The sequence below is a fragment of the Schistocerca americana genome, chromosome 5, assembly GCF_021461395.2.
Source record: "Schistocerca americana isolate TAMUIC-IGC-003095 chromosome 5, iqSchAmer2.1, whole genome shotgun sequence".
Classification (NCBI taxonomy): Eukaryota; Metazoa; Arthropoda; class Insecta; order Orthoptera; family Acrididae; genus Schistocerca; species Schistocerca americana.
In genome coordinates this window covers 134,667,393-134,689,225 of record NC_060123.1, presented here as the reverse complement: position 1 = coordinate 134,689,225, position 21,833 = coordinate 134,667,393, and the positions used below count along the sequence as shown (strand labels likewise).

The 21,833-nt window shown below is 42.8% G+C and overlaps 1 protein-coding gene across 1 annotated transcript in view; it reads right to left on the bottom strand.

Annotated features, from left to right (window-relative positions):
• LOC124616240 (myosin-11-like) overlaps positions 1–21,833 on the bottom strand; it is a 216,342-nt gene that overhangs the window by 34,915 nt on the left and 159,594 nt on the right. The gene's annotated exons all lie outside the window — the stretch shown is intronic.

Below are 21,833 nucleotides of genomic sequence, written 5' to 3'. Positions count from 1 at the left end.
ATTGTGAAGGGTTCAGAAACTTCTCCTAGAAATTTAATTTGTGAAGTTGTGTTGTGAGTGTCTTTTTGACTAATTGTCTCGTGGTTCTGTTGACACCTGCTTCTTCCAGTGTTAGGAATACTGTCTGTCTACATAATCATATGTTTTTTTTTTAAATCAATGAATGTAATGAACTGTGTTAAGGTTCCACATTGTTCTGATTCTGAGGATAGTTTTCAAGATAAAAATTTGCTTTGGCCATGATCTATTTTTTCTGAACCTTGCTTGGTACTCACCAATTGTGTGCTCTGTTTGATTTTGACATTACTTTGTAGGTGATTAGAAGTAGAGATATGCCTCGGTAACTGTTGGTGTCTGTCCTGTCACCCTTCTTATGTAGCATAGATAGATTACAGCTTATTTCCAGTCATCCGGTATTCTTTTTCTCTCCCAGCAATCTTCAATAACCTCATAAATGGTTTCAGCTGCCCGCTTCCCTTGCAGTTTTCACATCTCAGCTAATACGCTGTCTTCACCTGGTTCTTTGTTGTTTTTCAGCTGGCCATATAGTATAGTTCAATTTGATGCAGTGCTGGTGGTCCTGAAGGTGGGTTTTTCTTTTCGAGGCTGTCTGAAAATTAGTCATCACGTTGGTTCTTCACAGTTTAGAGGCTTTTTGAAGTATTTTGCTAGTAACTCACAATTGTCTATGTCATTGGTAATCAGTTTGCCTATTGAATCTTTGAAGTGTAGGCTCATCGGCTTGAAATCTGTTATTTCTTCTTTGAAAAATTTTGTAAAAGTCCCTAGTGTTGTTCTGTTTGAAATTTGTATCTCTTTCCTCTAATCATTTTTTATCATATTTACGTTTCTCTGTTTGAATAATTTTTGATGTCTCTTTTCTGATCTCTGTGAATTTGTTCCACTTTGTTTCCTTCTTGCAGGAGTTCCAATTTTTCCAAGCAGTTACTCTATCCTTTATTGCTTCATCACATACCTTATTCCACCACCTATGTTTCCTTCTTCTTTGTAGTTGTTCTAGTTCTTTCACCGTTTTGATCACTGCTTCTCTGATTTAGTTTCCAGTTTATCATCTTTGTGTAAAGCTTTTTTAATGAATTTGCTCCTGTTCTCTGACAGGTTGGAGTTTGGTCTTTTAGGTTGAAATTTGGCTTTGATTTCTGTTACATGATTTCCCTATGGTTTTGTTTAGCTATTGCCACATGATCCAGTTGATATGAGCCTAAATGTGTATTAGGAGAAGACCAGGTCTTCATTCTCCTTGGTAATTTCCTGAAAAAGGTTGACATCAGTTTTAAGGCAGAAGTTGATGACTCTTTCTCCATTCCTATTGTTGCATGAACCATGGACCTTGCCATTGGTGGGGAGGCTTGCGTGCCTCAGTGATACAGATGGCCGTACCGTAGGGGCAACCACAGCGGAGGGGTATCTGTTGAGAGGCCAGACAAACGTGTGGTTCCTGAAGAGGGGCAGCAGCCTTTTCAGTAGTTGCAGGGGCAACAGTCTGGATGATTGACTGACTTGGCCTTACAACATTAACCAAAACGGCCTTGCTGTGCTGGTACTGCGAATGGCTGAAAGCAAGGGGATACTACAGCCATAATTTTTCCCGAGGGCATGCAGCTTTACTGTATGGATAAATGATGATGGCGTCCTCTTGGGTAAAATATTCCGGAGGTAAAATAGTCCCCCATTTGGATCTCCGAGCAGGGACTACTCAGGAGGACGTTGTTATCAGGAAAAAGAAAACTGGCGTTCTACGGATCGGAGCGCGGAATGTCAGATCCCTTAACCGGGCAGGTAGATCTGAAAATTTAAAAAGGGAAATGGATAGGTTAAAGTTAGATATAGTGGGAATTAGTGAAGTTCGGTGGCAGGAGAAACAAGACTTTTGGTCAGGTGAATACTGGGTTATAAACACAAAATTAAAGAGGGGTAATGTAGGAATAGGTTTAATAATGAATAAAAAAAATAGGAGTGCAGGTAAGCTACTACAAACAGAACAGTGAACGCATTATTGTGACCAAGATAGACACGAAGCCCATGCCTACTACAACAGTACAAGTTTATATGCCAATTAGATCTACAGATGATGAAGAAATTGAAGAAATGTATGATGAAATAAAAGAAATTATTCAGGTAGTGGAGGGAGACGAAAATTTAATAGTCATGGGTGACTGGAATTCGAGAGTAGGAAAAGGGAGAGAAGGAAACATATAAATGAGTATGGTGAATATGGATTGGGGCTAAGAAATGAAAGAGGAAGCCGCCTGGTAGAATTCTGCGCAGAGCATAACTTAAGCATAGCTAATACTTGGTTCAAGAATCATGAAAGAAGGCTGTATACATGGAAGAATCCTGGAGATACTAGAAGGTATCAGATAGATTACATAATGGTAAGACACAGATTTAGGAACTAGGTTTTAAATTGTAAGACACTTCCAGGGGCAGATGTGGACTCTGACCACAATCTATTGGTTATGAACTGTAGATTAAAACTGAAGAAACTGCAGTAAGGTGGGAATTTAAGGAGATGAGACCTGGATAAACTGAAAGAACCAGAGGTTTTACAGAGTTTCAAGCAGAGCATAAGGGAACAATTGACAGGAATGGGGGAAAAAGTACAGTAGAAGAAGAATGCATAGCTCTGAGGGATGAAGTAGTGAGATCAAGTAGGTAAAAAGTCGAGGGCTAGTAGGACTCCTTGGGTTATAGAAGAAATATTGAATTTAATTGATGAAAGCAGAAAATATAAAAATGCAGTAAATGAAGCAGGCAAAAAGGAATACAAACGTCTCAAAAATGAGATCAACAGGAAGTGCAAAATGGCTAAGCAGGGATGGCTAGAGGACAAATGTAAGGATGTAGAGGCTTGTCTCACTAGGGGTAAGATAGATACTGCCTACAGGAAAATTAAAGAGTGCTTTGGAGGAAGGAGAACCACTTGCATGAATATCAAGAGCTCAGATGGAAACCCAGTTCTAAGGAAAGAAGGGGAGGCAGAAAGGTGGAAGGAGTATATAGAGGGTCTATACAAGGGCGATGTACTTGAGGACAATATTATGGAAATGGAAGAGGATGTAGATGAAGATGAAATGGGAGATATGATACTGCGTGAAGAGTTTGACAGAGCACTGAAAGACCTGAGTCGAAACAAGGCCCCCGGAGTAGACAACGTTCCATTAGAACTACCGATGGCCTTGGGAGAGCCAGTCCTGACAAAACTCTACCATCTGGTGAGCAAGATGTATGCGACAGGCGAAATACCCTCAGACTTCAAGAAGAATATAATAATTCCAATCCCAAAGAAAGCAGGTGTTGACAGATGTGAAAATTACTGAACTATCAGTTTAATAAGTCACAGCTGCAAAATACTAACGCGAATTCTATACAGACGAATGGAAAAACTGGTAGAAGCCGACCTCGGGGAAGATCAGTTTGGATTCCGTAGAAATATTGGAACATGTGAGGCAATACTGATCTTACGACTTATCTTAGAAGAAAGATTAAGGAAAGGCAAACCTACGTTTCTAGCATTTGTAGACTTACAGAAAGCTTTTGACAATGTTGACTGGAATACTCTCTTTCAAATTCGAAAGGTAACAGGGGTAAAATATAGGGAGCGAAAGGCTATTTACAATTTTTACAGAAACCAGATGGGTGGTTCATGGTGTGGGTTCCTGTAGTCATGTCCTAGTTCATGAACCACGGGCAACGTATGAGTGGCCAAGTAAGTGGTCCCGACAGTCGGGATACCAGTTACTTTGGAATAAGGCTGGGCATCTCGGACTTATTCTGAGTCGTGGTCACCTTTGTGCTCATACGGCAAAGACTACCAAATCCACTGGTTAGTCCCTCAGCCGTTAGGGGTAAAACTCAATGGGACTCGGGGCAAGTAAGGCTAGCAACCTGCTTACCTGGTACTTTAAATATGATGCTGCCAACAATCAGAGCAAAATGCCTCGGACCTTTGGAGGTGACGGAGTCCCACCTCTAACTGACAAACCAGGGACTCCTAAGATATGACTTGGCAAACAAATGGTAATGGGATGGGGAGCTATTAATATCAATGGGGGCTACTCTGGGAAGAAGGTAGAGCTGGCAGAGGCTGCAAGCAAGATGGGGCTGGACGTTTTAGCTGTTAGTGACATTCGGGTAAGGGGTGAGAAAGAAGAGGAAGTGGGAGAATACAAGGTCTACCTGTCAGGAGTCAAAGCAGGAATAGCACAATGGGGTGTAGGGCTTTACATCAGGAAAGAAATGGAGCCCAGTGTAGTTGCAATAAGGTATGTAATCAAACGACTGATGTGAATAGATTTGACAATGTCTAGCAAGAAAATTAGGATTGTGTCAGTATATTCGCATTGTGAAGGGACAGATCAAGATAAGATGGATAGTTTTTATGAGGCACTCGGTGATGTAGTTGTTAGAGTAAAGGACAAGGACAGTGTTCGGCTCATGGGTGATTTTAACGCCAGGATTGGAAATCAAACAGAAGGGTATGAAAAGATTATGGGTAAATTTGGAGAGGATATGGAGGCCAACAGGAACGGGAAACAACTCTTGGATTTCTGTGCCAGTATGGGATTAGTAATCACAAACTCCTTTTTTAAACATAAAAACATTCACCGGTATACTTGGGAAGGCAGGGGAACCAGATCTGTCATTGACTACATAATAACAGATCAGGAATTCAGGAAGGCTGTGAGGGACACACGTGTATTCAGGGGATTCTTTTATGACACTGATCATTACTTAATCTGCAGTGAAATTGGGATTGTGAGGCCGAAAGTGCAGGAGGTCAGGTCCATATGTAGGAGGATAAGAGTGGAGAAACTTCAGGATAAGGAAATCAGGCACAAGTACATAATAGCGATTTCAGAAAGGTACCAGTTAGTTGAATGTAGTCAATTACAGTCATTGGAAAAGGAATGGACAAGGTACAGGGACGCAGTTCTAGAAGTGGCTAAAGAATGTCTTGGAACAGTAGTGTGTAAAAGTAGGATGAAGCAAACAGCTTGGTGGAATGACACAGTCAAGGCAGCCTGTAAAAGGAAAAAGAAGGCGTATCAAAAATGGCTACATACTAGAACTCAGGTAGACAGAGAAAGTTATGTTGAAGAAAGAAACAAAGCCAAACAGATAATTGCAGCATCCAAGAAGAACTCTTGGGAAGACTTTGGAAACAGGTTGGAGACCATGGGTCAAGCTGCTGGAAAACCATTCTGGAGTGTAATTAGCACTCTTCGAAAGGGAGGTAAGAAGGAAATGACAAGTATTTTGGGCAGGTCAGAAAAACTGCTGGTGAATCCTGTGGATGCCTTGGGCAGATGGAGGGAATATTTTGAAAAGTTGCTCAATGTAGGTGAAAATATGATCAGTAATGTTTCAGATTTCGAGGTAGAATGGGATAGGAATGATGATAGAAACAGGATCACATTTGAGGAAGTGGAGAAAATGGTCAATAGAGTGCAGTGCAATAAAGCAGCTGGGGTGGATGAAATTAAGTCGGAACTCATCAAATAAAGTGGAATGTCAGGTCTTAAATGGCTACACAGGATAATTGAATTGGCCTGGGAGTTGGGACAAGTTCCATCAGACTGGACAAAAGCAGTAATCACACCAATCTTTAAACATGGAAACAGAAAAGATTGTAACAACTACAGAGGTATCTCTTTAATCAGTGTTGTGGGTAAAATCTTCTCAGGTATTGTTGAAAGGAAAGTGCGAGTATTAGTTGAGGACCAATTGGATGAAAATCAATGTGGGTTTAGGCCTTTTAGAGGTTGTCAGGACCAGATCTTTAGCTTACGGCAAATAATGGAGAAGTGTTATGAGTGGAACAGGGAATTGTATCTATGCTTTGTAGATCTAGAAAAGGCATATGACCGGGTTCCTAGGAGGAAGTTATTGTCTGTTCTACGAGATTATGGAATAGGAGGCAAACTTTTGCAAGCAATTAAAGGTCTTTATATGGATAGTCAGGCAGCAGTTAGAGTTGACGGTAAATTGAGTTCATGGTTCAGAATAGTTTCAGGGGTAAGACAAGGCTGCAACCTGTCTCCACTGTTGTTCATATTATTTATGGATCATATGTTAAAAACAACAGACTGGCTGGGTGAGATTAAGATATGTGAACACAAAATAAGCAGTCTTGCATATGCGGATGACTTAGTTGTGATGGCAGATTCGATTGAAAGTTTGCAAAGTAATATTTCAGAGCTAGATCAGAAATGTAAGGACTATGGTATGAAGATTAGCATCTCCAAAACGAAAGTAATGTCAGTGGGAAAGAAATATAAACGGATTGAGTGCCAAATAGGAGGAACAAAGTTAGAACAGGTTGACGGTTTCAAGTGCTTAGGATGCATATTCTCACAGGATGGCAACATAGTGAAAGAACTGGAAGCAAGGTGTAGCAAAGCTAATGCAGTGAGCGCTCAGCTACGATCTACTCTCTTCTGCAAGAAGGAAGTCAGTACCAAGACTAAGTTATCTGTGCACTGTTCAATCTTTCGACCAACTTTGTTGTATGGGGGCAAAAGCTGGGTGGATTCAAGTTACCTTATCAACAAGGTTGAGGTTACGGATATGAAAGTAGCTAGGATGATTGCAGGTACTAGTAGATGGGAACAATGGCAGGAGGGTGTCCACAATGAGGAAATCAAAGAAAAACTGGGAATGAACTCTATAGATGTAGCAGTCAGAGCGAACAGGGTTAGATGGTGGGGTCATGTTTCACGCATGGGAGAAGCAAGGTTACCCAAGAGACTCATGGGTTCAGCAGTAGATGGTAGGAGGAGTCGGGGCAGACCAAGGAGAAGGTACCTGGATTCGGTTAAGAATGATTTTAAAGTAATAGGTTTAACATCAGAAGAGGCACCAGTGTTAGCACTGAATAGGGGATCATGGAGGAATTTTATAAGGGGGGCTATGCTCCAGACCGAACGTTGAAAGGCATAATCAGTCTTAAATGATGATGATGATGATGATGATGATGATGATGATGATGATGATGACCAGATGGAAGTTATAAGAGTCGAGGGGTATGAAAGGGAAGCAGTGGTTGGGAAGGGAGTGAGACAGGGTTGTAGCCTCTCCCCGATGTTATTCAATCTGTATATTGAGCAAGCAGTAAAGGAAACAAAAGAAAAATTCGGAGTAGGTATTAAAATCCATGGAGAAGAAATAAAAACTTTGAGGTTCGCCGATGACATTGTAATTCTATCAGAGACAGCAAAGGACTTGGAAGAGCAGTTGAACGGAATGGACAGTGTCTTGAAAGGAGGATATAAGATGAACATCAACAAAAGCAAAACGAGGATAATGGAAAGTAGTCAAATTAAGTCGGGTGATGCTGAGGGAATTAGATTAGGAAATGAGACACTTAAAGTAGTAAGAGAGTTTTGCTAGTTGGGGAGCAAAATAACTAGTGATGGTCGAAGTAGAGAGGATATAAAATGTAGACTGGCAATGGCAAGAAAGCGTTTCTGAAGAAGAGAAATTTGTTAACATCGAGTATAGATTTAAGTGTCAGGAAGTCGTTTCTGAAAGTATTTGTATGGAGTGTAGCCATGTATGGAAGTGAAACATGGACAATAAATAGATTAGACAAGAAAAGAATAGTAGCTTTCGAAATGTGGTGCTGCAGAAGAATGCTGAAGATTAGATGGGTAGATCACATAACTAATGATGAAGTACTGAATAGAATTGGGGAGAAGAGGAGTATGTGGCACAACTTGACAAAAAGAAGATAACAGTTAGTAGGACATGTTCTGAGGCATCAAGGGATCACAAATTTAGCAGTGGAGGGCAGCTTGGAGGTAAAAATTGTCACAAATGTCTGCTTGTGTCTGTGTATGTGCGGATGGATATGTGTGTGTGTGCGACTGTATACTCGTCCTTTTTTCCCCCCTAAGGTAAGTCTTTCCGCTCCCGGAATTGGAATGACTCCTTACCCTCTCCCTTAAAACCCACACCCTTTCGTCTTTCCCTCTCCTTCCCTCTTTCCTGACAAAGCAACCATTGGTTGCGAAAGCTAGAATTTCGTGTGTATGTTTGTGTTTGTTTGTGTTTCTATCGACCTGCCAGCACTTTCGTTCGGTAAGTCACTTCCTATGTTAACCTACACAAACAAAATCATGCACTCTACAGCCCTCCAAATCAAAAACCAGGCACTTCTTGACATGTGTGAACTTGATTACATTAATCTATTCTGCTGCCTCATCGCTATAACATAGTGCATAAGGAAAGGTATTTGCAGAAGAGAGGAGTCAGCTGTCAGCTGTAGCATTGGCATGGTCACATTCTCAGCCACATTGACAGGTGAAAACATCTTTGTTCTTTGGCTAAATGAATACATTACATCTTCATGACAAAGAACCCCTAACACAAATTTCATCCTTACTATTCTTCAATGATGCATATAATATTTCATCATCTTCCATAACACAGCACAGTCATAACCTTAACTCACCATCACAATAGGATTGGATTGGATTGTTTTGGGGAGGAGACCAGACTGCGAGGTCATCGATCTCATCGGATTAGGGAAGGACGGGGAAGGAAGTCGACCATGCCCTTTCAAAGGAACCATCCTGGCATTTACCTGGAGCGATTTAGGGAAATCACGGAAAACCTAAATCAGGATGGTCAGACGCGGAATTGAACCATCGTCCCGAGTCCAGTGTGCTAGCCACTACGCCACCTCACTCAGTTCACCATCACAATAGCATCACCTCATAAGAAAGTACAGTTCATCATAAGAAACCTTAATACCTCAATTCACAGTAACCTCTCATCCCGAGAGACTAGTCCATTGGCTCCAATTCATAGAGTTCTCCGATATCGTGGACTGTAAGCCTGGGTCACTATTTTGTTTCTGCTACTCTCTGTGCCCTTAGTACACCTCTGATACTTCATAGAACTTTCCCCAATACATTCTCCCATAATGTCAAATCTCTAACCTGGACAGATATTATCATTGGACTTTCCGTTATACTGGTCACTGTCTCTCTAGGAGCCCAGGGCAGTTTAATGATGCTGTTGTGTCTAATGATCATCTCACATCCATATGGTATCTCAGCATATTGCTGCTTTAAATCAGCATCACATGATCAAAGATAAGAAATCCTAACCATTCAGTATTGTTGTTATGTCATGTTTTAGTTTGTCAGAGTTGTACCACTGTTTATATCTACCTTAAATCTGGAAACTAAATGTGAAAGGGAGTCAAATGAAAACCTTAAAAGTGCAATTAAAAATCGCCATTTCATGCCATTGTTCTGTACGTTGGCAGTAATGTTACCAATGATGCAAGGAACGCCCTACAGGCAGCACCATACTACAGATAAGCAGAACACGGCCGCAATACCAGTTCAAAATGACTGCCCCATTTGTGACATGCACCAGGAAGAACAGCATTCTCTCTTATATTTTCTGACCAGTGAAGGTACAAAACATATTGAAATTCGTCAGCAAATTAAGGTCCAGTATGGTGAAGCATGCCTACCACTGCAGCAAGTGTATGAGTGGAGTAGGAAGTTCAGAAATGGCATGACTTCTGTAACAGACACTCAGCACTCGAGTCAGGCACACCACCTTGTGGCACCAGAGTCCACTGCAGCAGCTGAAGCTGTTGTGATGGAAAACTGTCATGTGATGGTTGATGAAATAGCTGCAGATATGAACATTACTCACAGCTCAGCACAACACATCATTCATGAAGTGCTTAAGTTTCTCAAAGTGTCGGCAAGATGGATGCCACAAAAGCTCACTCTGAACTAAAAGAGCAGCACATTTATATCTCTGAAGAACTGCAGAAGATGATGGCTTCTTCATGAGAATCGTTACAAGGCATGAAGCCTGGGTACAGTACCAGCACCCCAAATAACAAGAGCAAGTAAGGAATGGCACCATTTCTCATTACCAAAACCCATGCAGTTGTAGATGCAGCTATCTGCATGGAAGTTTTTGCTGACTCTCCTTTGGGATGAATAAGGCATCATCTTGGAACACTACATGACTAGGAGAAACATCATCACAAGCTCATCATATAATAATATTTTAAAAAATCAGCTTCAGCCTGTTATGAGATCAAAGCAACGTGGACTTCTGACTGCAGGTGTCCTTTTGCAACATGAGAAAGCTCAAACTTATACTGCTTGTGCAACACTTTCAACCATTGATGACCCACAGTTCGATACTCTGTCATGTCTGCCATAGTCACCAGACCTCTGCCAAATGATTACCACATGTTTGGATAACTTAGAGAGACGATGGGAGGAATGATATTTCATTCTGATGAAGAGGTGCAGTAGGTCATGCACAAACAGCTGCGCACACGGCCAAATGAATACTTTTTCAGAGGAAACTGTGCATGTCCTAGGCACTGAAGGAAGTGTGTTAAACACCAGGGAGATATGTTGAAAAATAATACAACTGTGTTCCACTTCAGTTTCATATCAAAAAATTTAAAAAAATACATAAGGATCCCCCCCCCCCCCCATGTGGTATTCCCTAACTACTGCCCTTGTGATTGTCATACTCCAGACTGTCCTATTTTCTAGTACACACTTTACTAAATAATCAAAATATTGCACTAAAAGATATCACGGTTTCCTATTAAATTAAACACACTAAGTTTCTACTATTACAGTGGTACAGCATATGTTCAATGTATTGTAAGTCTCACCTAAAAGTTCATTCACTATATAACAAAAACATATAATTTACCTATTCCCAGTTTTCAATCTACTTCACAAAAGACATATCAGATACAGTAGTACAGACTACTAAATTCATACTTCACTATTTCAAAAAATCCAGGCTTGTATTTACCTATTACTTACACTATCTTAAGCTTCCTTGGTACCCATGGCTCTCCTTGGCTTAAGTACATGCTGTCTCTGCACTTTGTGGAGTAATTCTCTTTCTGATGGCATACCCAGAAAACTAAATCATGCAATCCAATGGATGAAGCTGGATGTACTTGTAAACTACACTGTGTGCATATCACAGATGCTGACAATTCAGCCCTTAGGTCTTTACCTAATATTACAACTGAGTCTATACCTAATATGGTGCAAAACAGGACAGTAAGAATGCAAGGATACAAAGATACAAGGATTCCTTGAGTGAAAATCCAGAATTGGAGCAGCTACTTAACTATAATGCTGCTGCTCAAATGAAGCCACAATTACAGTCACCATTTGCTTCTCTCACTGGAATGAAGTGGATCTACTTCTTCTCCATTGATCAACTAGTAGCCAAAAAATTCCTCTTCTGATTCCAGAATGTAGACAGAAGGTTGGGCAATAAGCATTACAGGATGGAGGGAGCTGTTTTTGTGTTCGTCAGGTGGCGTATGACTGCCACCTGGAGTGTCCTGGGTTTATAATACAGCAAAGCAGACTGGAGGACATTATGGGTGGCTGCAGAAAAACCGTCAGTGAACATAACAGTTCTTTGTTATTCCATTAGAGTGGAACAATTATATGTGTGTATTCTGACACCATCCCATGTTGTCCCTGCATCAGAGCTGAATGCATAGCATACATCCCAGATGTGTATGTGGACAGCTGGAAGGCAGGCTGCTTACTTGGAGAATGCCAGCTCAGCAGATGGTGATGGGGCAGCAGGTGAGTGAAGCACTCGAGACAGCTCTTCTATTAACAACTGGCAACCAGAGGTGTCTTCTACCATTGGGATAGATAACAGCATAACTCAGAGTCAAACTGTCTACCATTGCATTGAGAGCAGCAGCTGGGAGGCAGCATGGAACCAGTTGTCCATTTGTGCCTCAGACCATGAGGCAGTGGCTGGTTGCTCAGTGGGTGGTCAGATAGACGTCAAATTTTTGCAGCCCGGCAGCAGTTATGCCATAAGCTCAGCATGATGTGGCACAGCATAGTCTAGCTGTACCAATGACTGTCACAGTAGAATGTTGGCACATGACACAGCACTGCCGTATCGATAATCTGCTCTACTGGCCCAGGGGTTTAAATACAGCTGTCTGAAGCTGAGCACATGGAAAATTTGCCACTGCTGCATTCCTAGGTCATACAAAAGTTTCTTGAACAGGGGCTAGTGCTTGAGGCTCGGCTGTCATCATATAGGTAGCGGCTGAACTCAAGCTCCAGCAAAAACTACTGAAAAACATCTAGACTCGTTGGAGCAGAAACTATTTACTGTTACTAAGGAGCTTTCATCTAGTTCAGAATGTTGATAGATGCCAGAGGATTAGAACTGGCAACATTATCCTTCTTCAAGAACATGTCTTGCCTCAACATAAGTGGAAAAGGGTGAGAGTAAATGACTCTGCTAGGATGGAGTTCATTGAACTCTGTAGCAAAGAGATATTACTAAGCCAATTGTGCGTGGTTGTAAATTCCTAAGGGACAAAACTGCTGAGGTCATTGGTCCCTAGACTTACACATTACTTAAACTAACTTAATCTAACTTACGCTAAGAAAAACACACACACCCATGCCCAAGGGAGGACTTGAACCTCTGGTGGGAGGGGTCCACGCAATCCATGACATGGCGCTTCTAAGCACGCAGCCACTCTGCATGGCTCCTGGATGAGGAAGATTTCATGGCACAGTAGAATTATTTATTATAACATCTTTGTATGACTCTATTTCTCTTTAGTTGAAATAAATGTTCTTGTACTTGTAATGGCAAGCAGTGATTATTATGTATTCAACTCAGAGCTATAACAAATAATGATGGCTGGTTAGCCAGCCAGCCGGGATAAAGTTTATATGTAGTTTCCCAAATTCCACTAGGCACATATTGAGGTGGTACCTACATCCCACCTCAGATACATGCTATTTAGAAAACATTCTTACACTTTCAAAAGGGATCTACTCTAGAAACAGACAAGTGGGGTATACAGATTCTGTCCTGGGTGATGAACCTGACACTGATGACCACAGTATAGTTTCTCTGAATGCATAATCATCATCACCATCACTTATTTACCCTGTGGCCGTGGCCTTGTAGATTAAGTGCTGCATCAACAATTGGTCATTGCTGCATTCTCTCCAGAGCTGCTTCCTTCCAACTGACTACACTAAAAGTTTCCATATCTTTCTTTATATTGTCTTCCCATGTGTTTCTTGGGCTACCCACAGATCACTTTGTTGTTGTGTGGGCAATGAATGTTTACTTAGGAAGCTGGGTTTCTAGCATACAGATAACAGCATACATGACCTGCCCAGTCTAGTAGTCTATTCTTTTGATATTATAAAACATTGAGCTCGTTCATGATCTTATAAATTTCATGAGTCCTTTTTGTTCTTCAAGTATCTCCATCTCTCATTGGGCCCCACATTCTTCTCTTAAGATAGTGTAAGTAATAGGTAAATACAAGCCTGGATTGTTGTACATAATACAATCCGGGCTTTTATTTACATATTACTTACATTATCTTAAGCTTTCTCAGTACCCATGGCTTTCCTTGCCTTAACTACATGCTCTTTCTGGGCTGTCTGGCATAATTCTCTTTCTGATGGCATAACCAGTAAACTACATCATGCAATTCAGTGGACAGAGCTGGATGTACTGGTAAATTACACTGTGTGCATATCACAGATGCTAATGGTTCAGCCCTTGGGTCTTTACCTAATATTACAACTGAGCCTATACCGAACATAGTGAAAAACAGGACATTGGAGTCCACCCCTGTTAGCTGAGTGGTCACTGCGGTGGAATGCCATGCCAAGGGGCCCGGGTTTGATTCCCAGCTGAGGCTGGAGATTTTCTCCACTCTGGGACTGGGTGTTGTGTTGTCCTCATCATCATTTCATCCCCATCTCCGATGCGCAAGTCACCCAATGTGGCATCGAGTGCAATAAGTACTTGCCCTCGGCGGCCAACTTCCCCAAATGGGGGACTCCCGGTCCACAATGCTGTAAGCTCATTTCATTTCACAGGACACTAGAACGCAAGGATACAAAGATACAAGGATTGTTGTTGTTGTTGTTGTAGTCTTCAGTCCTGAGACTGGTTTGATGCAGCTCTCCATGCTACTCTATCCTGTGCAAGCTTCTTCATCTCCCAGTACCTACTGCAGCCTACATCCTTCTGAATCTGCTTAGTGTATTCATCTCTTGGGTACCTGAGGCTGAATGAGTTCACCTGGTAGGACGGAGTTCTCCCTGAAAGCGAATTCTGAGATAGTTCCCTATAAGTCGGGCTTGAAAGCTGAGCGGAGGCCCAGGAGCACCCATGGAAGGGCTTCGGACCAGAGGTAGTCGTGGCCCTGAGGGCTGTTTTCAGTGTGTGGTGCCACCGTTCTACCAACCCATTGCTTTGTTGGTGGTAGCCTGTGGTATGAATTTTCTTTATGCCAGTAGATGTTACATAAAATGGTGAAGAGGGTCGACTCAAACTGCCGAACCTGATTGGTGGTGGTGGTGGTGGTCGGACAACCGAAACTAGTAATCAATGCGAATATGAAACCCTTGGCCACGGTCTCGACCGTGATTTTATGTAAACGAACTGCCTCTACTCAGAAGGACATGCAGTCGATTGTGGATAGAATGTATCTGTGGCCCCCCAACGGTGGAAGAGGACCAATAAGATCGATAAGTACATGGCGAAATCGTCCTGGGGGAATGTCGAACCTGCCCATTGGTGGGGTGGCAGCCGATTTTGTTGTGTTGACAGGGGACGCAGCTATGTGCCCAGGTCTGACAGTCCCATTTTATATTTTTCCAAACGAAACGCTTGGAGACGAGCCATGTAGTGGCGTGGACACCAGGGTGAGCGAAGTTATGCAGTGCATCGAAGGCCTGCCGGCACAAGGGGGGGCGGGAGCGACAGACATAAGGTACCGGTAGAAGAGTAGCATCACACCTCATCCACAACACCAGGGAATTTAGCTTTGGTAAACACAAGGGATGTTTGAGGGTCCACAAGGAGAGCTTGAGATTCCTCGTCGGAGGCTTGTAGGGTGGCCAGGTTGGATAAGTCTATGATGCGTGAAATAGTATTGATCCACGAGAAAAAATCTAGGATGATGTTGTCCATGCCTTTGATGTAGCAAATGTCGGTTGTGAATTGGGAGACTAGATCAAAGTGGTGGAATCGCCGAGGGGGTGGGTCCTTGGGGGGGTTGCAGAATGCATCTGCGAGTGGTTTGTGATCATTGAGGATGATGAACGAGCGACCCTCCACGTGAGGCAGAAGTGTTTGACAGCCTGGTAGACCACAAGGAGTTCTCTATTGAAAGCGGAGTATTTCTTCTGAGCTGTTGATAGTTTTTTAGAGAAGAAATGAAGAGGGGAAACCGTGTCTGCCTTGCGTTGCTGTGGTACCGCTCCCGCCGCGGTGTCAATGGCGTCCGCAGTTATGAACAACCTGGCCGAGGGGTTGAGGTGGACAAGTGTCAGTGCATGAGCTAAAGAAGTCTTTAGTGCATTGAAGGCCTCCAGAATAGGTGCAGTCCAGCGAACGGGTTTGAGTCCTGAATTCTGTTTACCCGACAGTGAGTCTGTCAGTGGGGCCTGCACGGCGGCAAAAGAGGGCAGGTGACGACGTTAGTAATTTATTGTGCCCAGGAAATATCAGAGTTCTTTGCAAGTACCAGGGGACAGCACTGACATGATGGCCTGCACATGAGATTTGGGAGGCTGCATTCCATCGGTGGAGACAGTGTAACCAAGAAAGTGACAGAAGGCTGGTGCAATTGGAATTTGTCTTTGTTGACCTCTATGCCATTGGATTTTGAGGTCTGGAGGACCACAGATAAATGATTTTTATGTTCCTCAGCCGACTTGCTGAAAATGAGTATTTCCTCCAGATATGCAAAGCAAAAACTTGAACTGTCATAAGATGGAGTCAACGAATCACTGCCACGTTTGCGCTGCATTTTTCAGGCCGAATGGCATGAAGTTGTAATGGAACAAACCAAGCGGCATGGTAATAGCTGTTTTAGGGATGTCTTCCGGTGCTATGGGAATCTGGTGGTAGGCACGTTTACAGTCAGTAACACTGAAGATTGCAGCGCCCGATGACATATGAGTGAAATCATGTATGTTAGGCACGGGGTAATATCCATGAGGGTACGAGCATTTAGACATCTGTAATCACTGCACATTCGGAAAGAACCATTGTGTTTGAGGGTGAGGTGAATCAGTGAAGACAAGTTGCTGTCTGGTGGTTGCAGGATACCTGCCGCCAAAAGTTGGTTAATTTGCTGCCTGGCCGCATGCAACTTAATAGGGTTGAGGCGTCTAACCTTGTGCCTAATAGGAGGGCCAGCGGGGGTAACTATCTTGTGCGTCGTTCCGTCAGTGATGGAAGAAACTGAGAACTGCACACGAGACTGATCATTGCCCTGACGTGAAGTTTTTGGACAAGTAGGGCACGATGAGGTGAAGCCGTTAGCGCAAGTGGGAAAGGGCAACCCGAAAGTCACATGCCTAGTACGTGAGCATGGCTTGTGTGGAGAGGGCGGCTGCACATGCAACAAGGAGCAGGTCAGAACACGCGGTGAGTGTCTGCTGTCAACCTTGCACTTGATAACCGGTGCGGGTGAGAGTGGCGTTGGCGTCGCGCATGGAACAGTGATGGCTGCCAAGTCACGTAACTGGCGTGTGAGAGAGGGGGAATGTTTATCAACACGCAGAGTGGCTGCTTGAGCAGTGTGCGTGGTTGCGTTGTGCGCACGACTGTCATTAGAAGCACTGTTTGAAACACAGGGCACTGAACGTGGCGAGGGCATCGGTAGTGCTGAGTCTACCGGAAGCGAATCGTCACACACAATTAATGTGTTTGGACGAACCTGATGAGTGTCTGAGCTGGTGTAGGCATTAGAAGCTCGATTAGGTGGCAGAACTGTGGACTGTAGTTTTAGCAGCAAGTTACGAGCCGTGACAAGCTCGTTGTAGGTGTGTGCGATGTGTTTTTCAGCTCAGCGTTGTCCCAGTGGAGCTGTTCCACTGAGTTGTATTCTAACAGTAGATTAGTTACACAGGTCGCAATGTCACCCACAAGGGCGGAACACTCGCGTACTAACTCACATGTCACGAGAGAAGCAGAGTGGAGAACATAAGTGCAGGAGCACAGTATCTGAGTGTTAGTGGACTGGTGTTGCACTGAACCCTGAAATTCATTCAGAGAGAGTTTGTAATGGGACAAAATATCCATACAGAGAATTGATTCATCAATGTTGGCAATGTAGAAAGTCCACTGAAAACACACAAAATGAGATAGGTGCACCGTAACTTTGACAGAGCCTGAGGTTTGTAATGTTGATGCGTTGACAGCTCGTAGAAGTGACCTCTTCAGTGAAAAGATGGGGAGAGCCATCGATGTAGGTATGATAGACACGTCAGCACCAGTGTCAACTAGGAAACTGAGCCGTGACAAAATGTCAGTCACGTACAAACGACTGCTCAGCAAGGTAGACGAGTGGATGGAGTGCAATGTATGAGGACGCCCGTGGGGTTCCCCACAAGGCTCAGTGTCTTTTAGATCCTGTGGTCGGTGTTTGCAAGGTAACCGGCACTTCTTAGCATCCTCGCTGAAAACCTTCTGGTACCAGCAGTACGGATGAGCCGGATATTGTGGTGGTGGTGGTGACTGCGGAAACGGAGGAGGCTTGTCCTCGTCAATTTGTTCTGGCATGAATACCGGTACATATGGCGTGTGGGTGATCCTGGAGTGCTCGGATGGTGGAGAGAGTGAGCGGATGCTGCCAGGTGATGTAGAAGGTGTGGAGGTAGAGCGAGCCCTGCCCCTGCCAGCAGAAGGCCGGTAGGCGGGAGCAGTTGTGCCAACTAGCGGTGAGTGGTGAGCTGGCTGGCATTGTCGTAGCAATGAACACAGTTGGTCTACGATGTGGAGATGAGAGCCAATTGGCTCGAAGGAGTGTGTTGGAAAGCAAGTGGATCTGTAGGTCAGTAGGCAGCTTGGCAGACCACACCATCCACAAGGTGATGCCTGGCATGGTATGCTCACTCACAAGTAACCAAAGGCGGTGCCAGAGTTGTGATGGGGTTCGGTCCCCCAGGTGTTCCTCGTACAAGATCTTGATGATTAATTCTTGTGGTGAGAAGGCGAGTCGTTCAATGATCGTCTTCTTCACAAACTCGTATTTCAGTGGAGGCAGTGGCAAGAGGAGTAGATCACAAGTTAAGTCTGAATGATTACGAAGATGCGTGACGAGACACAGGAATTTAGAGTTGTCATTTGACACATGATGAAACTCGAAAAGATGATCAACAAGTGCAAATCATGACACTGGGTTGTCCTCGTATAAGGTGGCAGCTTCGGCAGACGACTTGGAGGTGGGGACGAAGGCGGCTTTGGTTTCTGTTGGAAAACCATCAGGTCCATGATGGGAGAGGCTACACAGCAGGCTGGCGTGGTAGGCACAGGTATGTTACTGGCAAAAATGTCCATAGCAACTGTGGACATTGTCCTTGATGTGTCACGAAAACACCACGCGGTTGACACGGTCGGTACCGTGGGAACGGGCAGTTGCACGGTAGGCATTGAGGTTCCTTAAACTGGGTTGTAGGCTACAGCCACTGATTTGGATTGAGCCACCTCAGAAATAACACGGAAGGCTGGTGTGGCAGACATAGGCGGTGCGGTGGGAGAGGCGAGCAGCTGAGCGGCCGGAACCGGGGGCCCCTGCGAATGTGGGGGGGTGGCAGGAGGGAGTATGACAAAAGTTTGAGTTCTCTGCACATGCTGAAGACATGCCCCATGAGGTCAGACTATAAATGACCGGTGGAACCAGCAGAAAGTCACTTCGGTGTGGTAAGATGCCACTGGAAGGCGAAACACCGAATGATGCACTCGAACCATTGTGGTCAAAAACTTGAGCAATCGGTCTGGGGGGTGAGAATGGAGAATTGTGCCCATTAAAATGTCCTATATTAGTTTGCAAATGAGGCAAAATCAGACCAGGTTACAGTTGATTGTGTCCGGGTGTGTTTTGCGGTAATGGCAGCACTGCACACGGCACTACAATAACTGTCGTTGCGGCCCGTTGAGAGTCAAAGTACGTGTGCGAAAGTAGATCGCTTTGAGCACCATACAATCGATCAGTAGGTACACAGTTCTGAATATTGTTCACTTCAAACTTCACACGTTGGCGAGCACAGTCCAGCGACACGAAACCAGAGTCCATTGTTTGTGTTAGCAGTGTAGCACTCGACCATTGTAGAGTGACAAAGTTTGAGGTTAATGTGGCTGGAGATCACGAATTGCTGTGAATTAATGTAGAAACGGTCATTGGTGAAGGAATGAAAAGGTCCGGCGATCATTGTGGAGCTTTCAAATCTTCGAACAAAGAGTTGGGTGAGGCAGCCATGGTGGCGTGCATATAACCTGTTGATGCTACAACACTCGGCGCGGTAGTTGCGGAAGACGTGCAAACTTCAGGGTCACCAGTATGGAAATGGGATGCGTGTACAGGTATACTGAACAAAGTGTCCCACAAATATCTGCACATAAATATATATTTCCACAGCAGTCATAAACATGTACACAGCAAGAGACATAAATGCAGACTGCTAGAATAACATGGCGGCTTGACTGTCCGATCTCAGTCAGAGATCATGTTGTTCATGGTCGATATGACCTATTGACACCACAGACCCATTGCAATACTGTGACAACTGAAATTTTTCAATATTTAAATCAAAGCCACCTAAATGAAAACATCAGTAGTACACATCTCATGAAGTTCAACAACAACAGACTCAATGAAAATAAACTGTACTTTGATAGTGAAATGGAAAAAAAATTTGTGTAAATTCCTTGGTTTAACCATTCAAAGCAGTCTGAAATGGGATGTGGATGAAGGCTCTTTAGCATATAATTTATCTAAGCATATATTTGCAGTTAATGATAGCAAGTTTTCCAAAAATACTGTAGTTCTAAAGACAGCACACCACACTTTATTTTCCTCACACCTGAACTGTGGAATAGAAATTTGGGGGCAACAACCAAAGCAAATCTCTATAAGCTAGGAATTCTTCAAAAAAGTGCTATATGAATCTGTGGAGCTAAATACAAGGAATAATGCTGTGGGCTGTTTCCAGAACCTTGTACCAAGCAAGGTGATGGAGTTGTTAACGCACTGGACTTGTACTCTGGAGCGTGATGGTTCAAATCCATGTTCACCCATGCAGAGTTATATTTTCCATGATTTCCCTAAATCTCTCAAGGCAAATGCTGGGATGGTCCCTTTGAAAGGACATGGCATGGTATGTAAGCAGAATGGCACCAGGAAGATTATGCAGTGATACAATGATCCACAGTTAGTTGAAATGAAATGGTTCCTCATGCAGGAAATGTGAAAAATATGTAGTCAAAGGAATTCAGTGCATCAAGTTCAACTTTTGGTTATATTTTAAGTATGCAAAAATGTGTCTGAAATTTATAAATGACAATATTCAGTGGACATGCCTCAACTGTATAAGTGGCATAATATGCGATTAACATGCACGTTAAGTTCTAAAGGTGAAATTATTTGTGTTCTTCAAGGTAACACTGATGCTCTGAAGAAAGAAGTGATGCTGATAAAGCAGGAAAATATTGCATTAGAATGTGAAAACTTCTTTGTGAAAAAACTCTGATGGTAAATAGATGTACATCAGCAAATGGGTAGAGTGATATAATTGATCAATCACAAAACAACCCAGTTACCATTACGGAAGAAAAAGAAACTGAAGATATGGAAGAACTAAACAAATATAAGTGGACCAGTATAATGTACACGAAAGACAAAAAGAAGCATCACAGTAAGACAGAAAATCAATTTTTTATCATAGATTACTCATTGTTAAAAAACATGTCACCAAAATCGACATTTGATGTCTGACCAGGCATCAGGATGCATCAGTTGCATGAACATTTAAACAACATCTTAAATTCAAGAGGGAGTGTAACAGATAAGCATAACAGGAACCCAAAAGATGTTTTTATCCAAGTGCAAATAAATTCCCTTCAAAGCAACAGTGAAGAAGAAATTGTAAAATACACAAGGAACCTTATCCAAATGTCCAGAAGCCTCTACATAAGTCCCAGAATAATAATCAGTGGCACTGTGTAAAGGATATTGGTGAGTGATAGCTATGTGCAGTGAATAAATGGCAATATTAAAGAACAATGCAATAAACTAGGAGTCATTTTCATTGATCCCAATAAATATCTAAGTGCAAAGTGTCTTTCCAAAGATGGTCAACATCTTAATAGGTTAGGCTTAAAAAATTAAGCAATATGTCCACTGATCTCGCCAAGCCATAGAAAATAAGGGGTGGTAAGCAGTGATGGGGTGGAAAAACTTCTGTAGAAATAAGAAAGACAGAACCAAACCATTATCTGACAATAAATGTGCTGCAGCGTATAAGTAATAGTCAAAGTAGAAATGTTATGTACTGGAACATAATTGGTTTAAACACTGACACTTCAAACAAGCTCCAAAATAGACAAATTGGAAATCATTCTGTCAGAATGTGCAAATATTAGAGCTGTTTGTTTAAATGAGCATTGTTTTACTGAGAACACAACTAAAATTTTAAACAAAATTGGGAATTTCGGGTTAGGAAGCAGCTTTTGCAGAGAAAACAAGTTAGGTGGAGGTTGGTGTATGTTTCTGCATAGTGATAAAAATTATGAAACCAGAAATTGTTTTAATTATTTAAATGAATAATGTCTGTTTTACAGCTGTTGTGTAGAAATAGTGGACTTACCAGTAAATGTTATAGTAGTTTCAATATACAGAATCCCAGGGATGTTAACAACAGAATTGTTGTTATCTAAGTTTATGCTAGAAGACCTCTGTAGAGAAAAAAATCTAATATCTG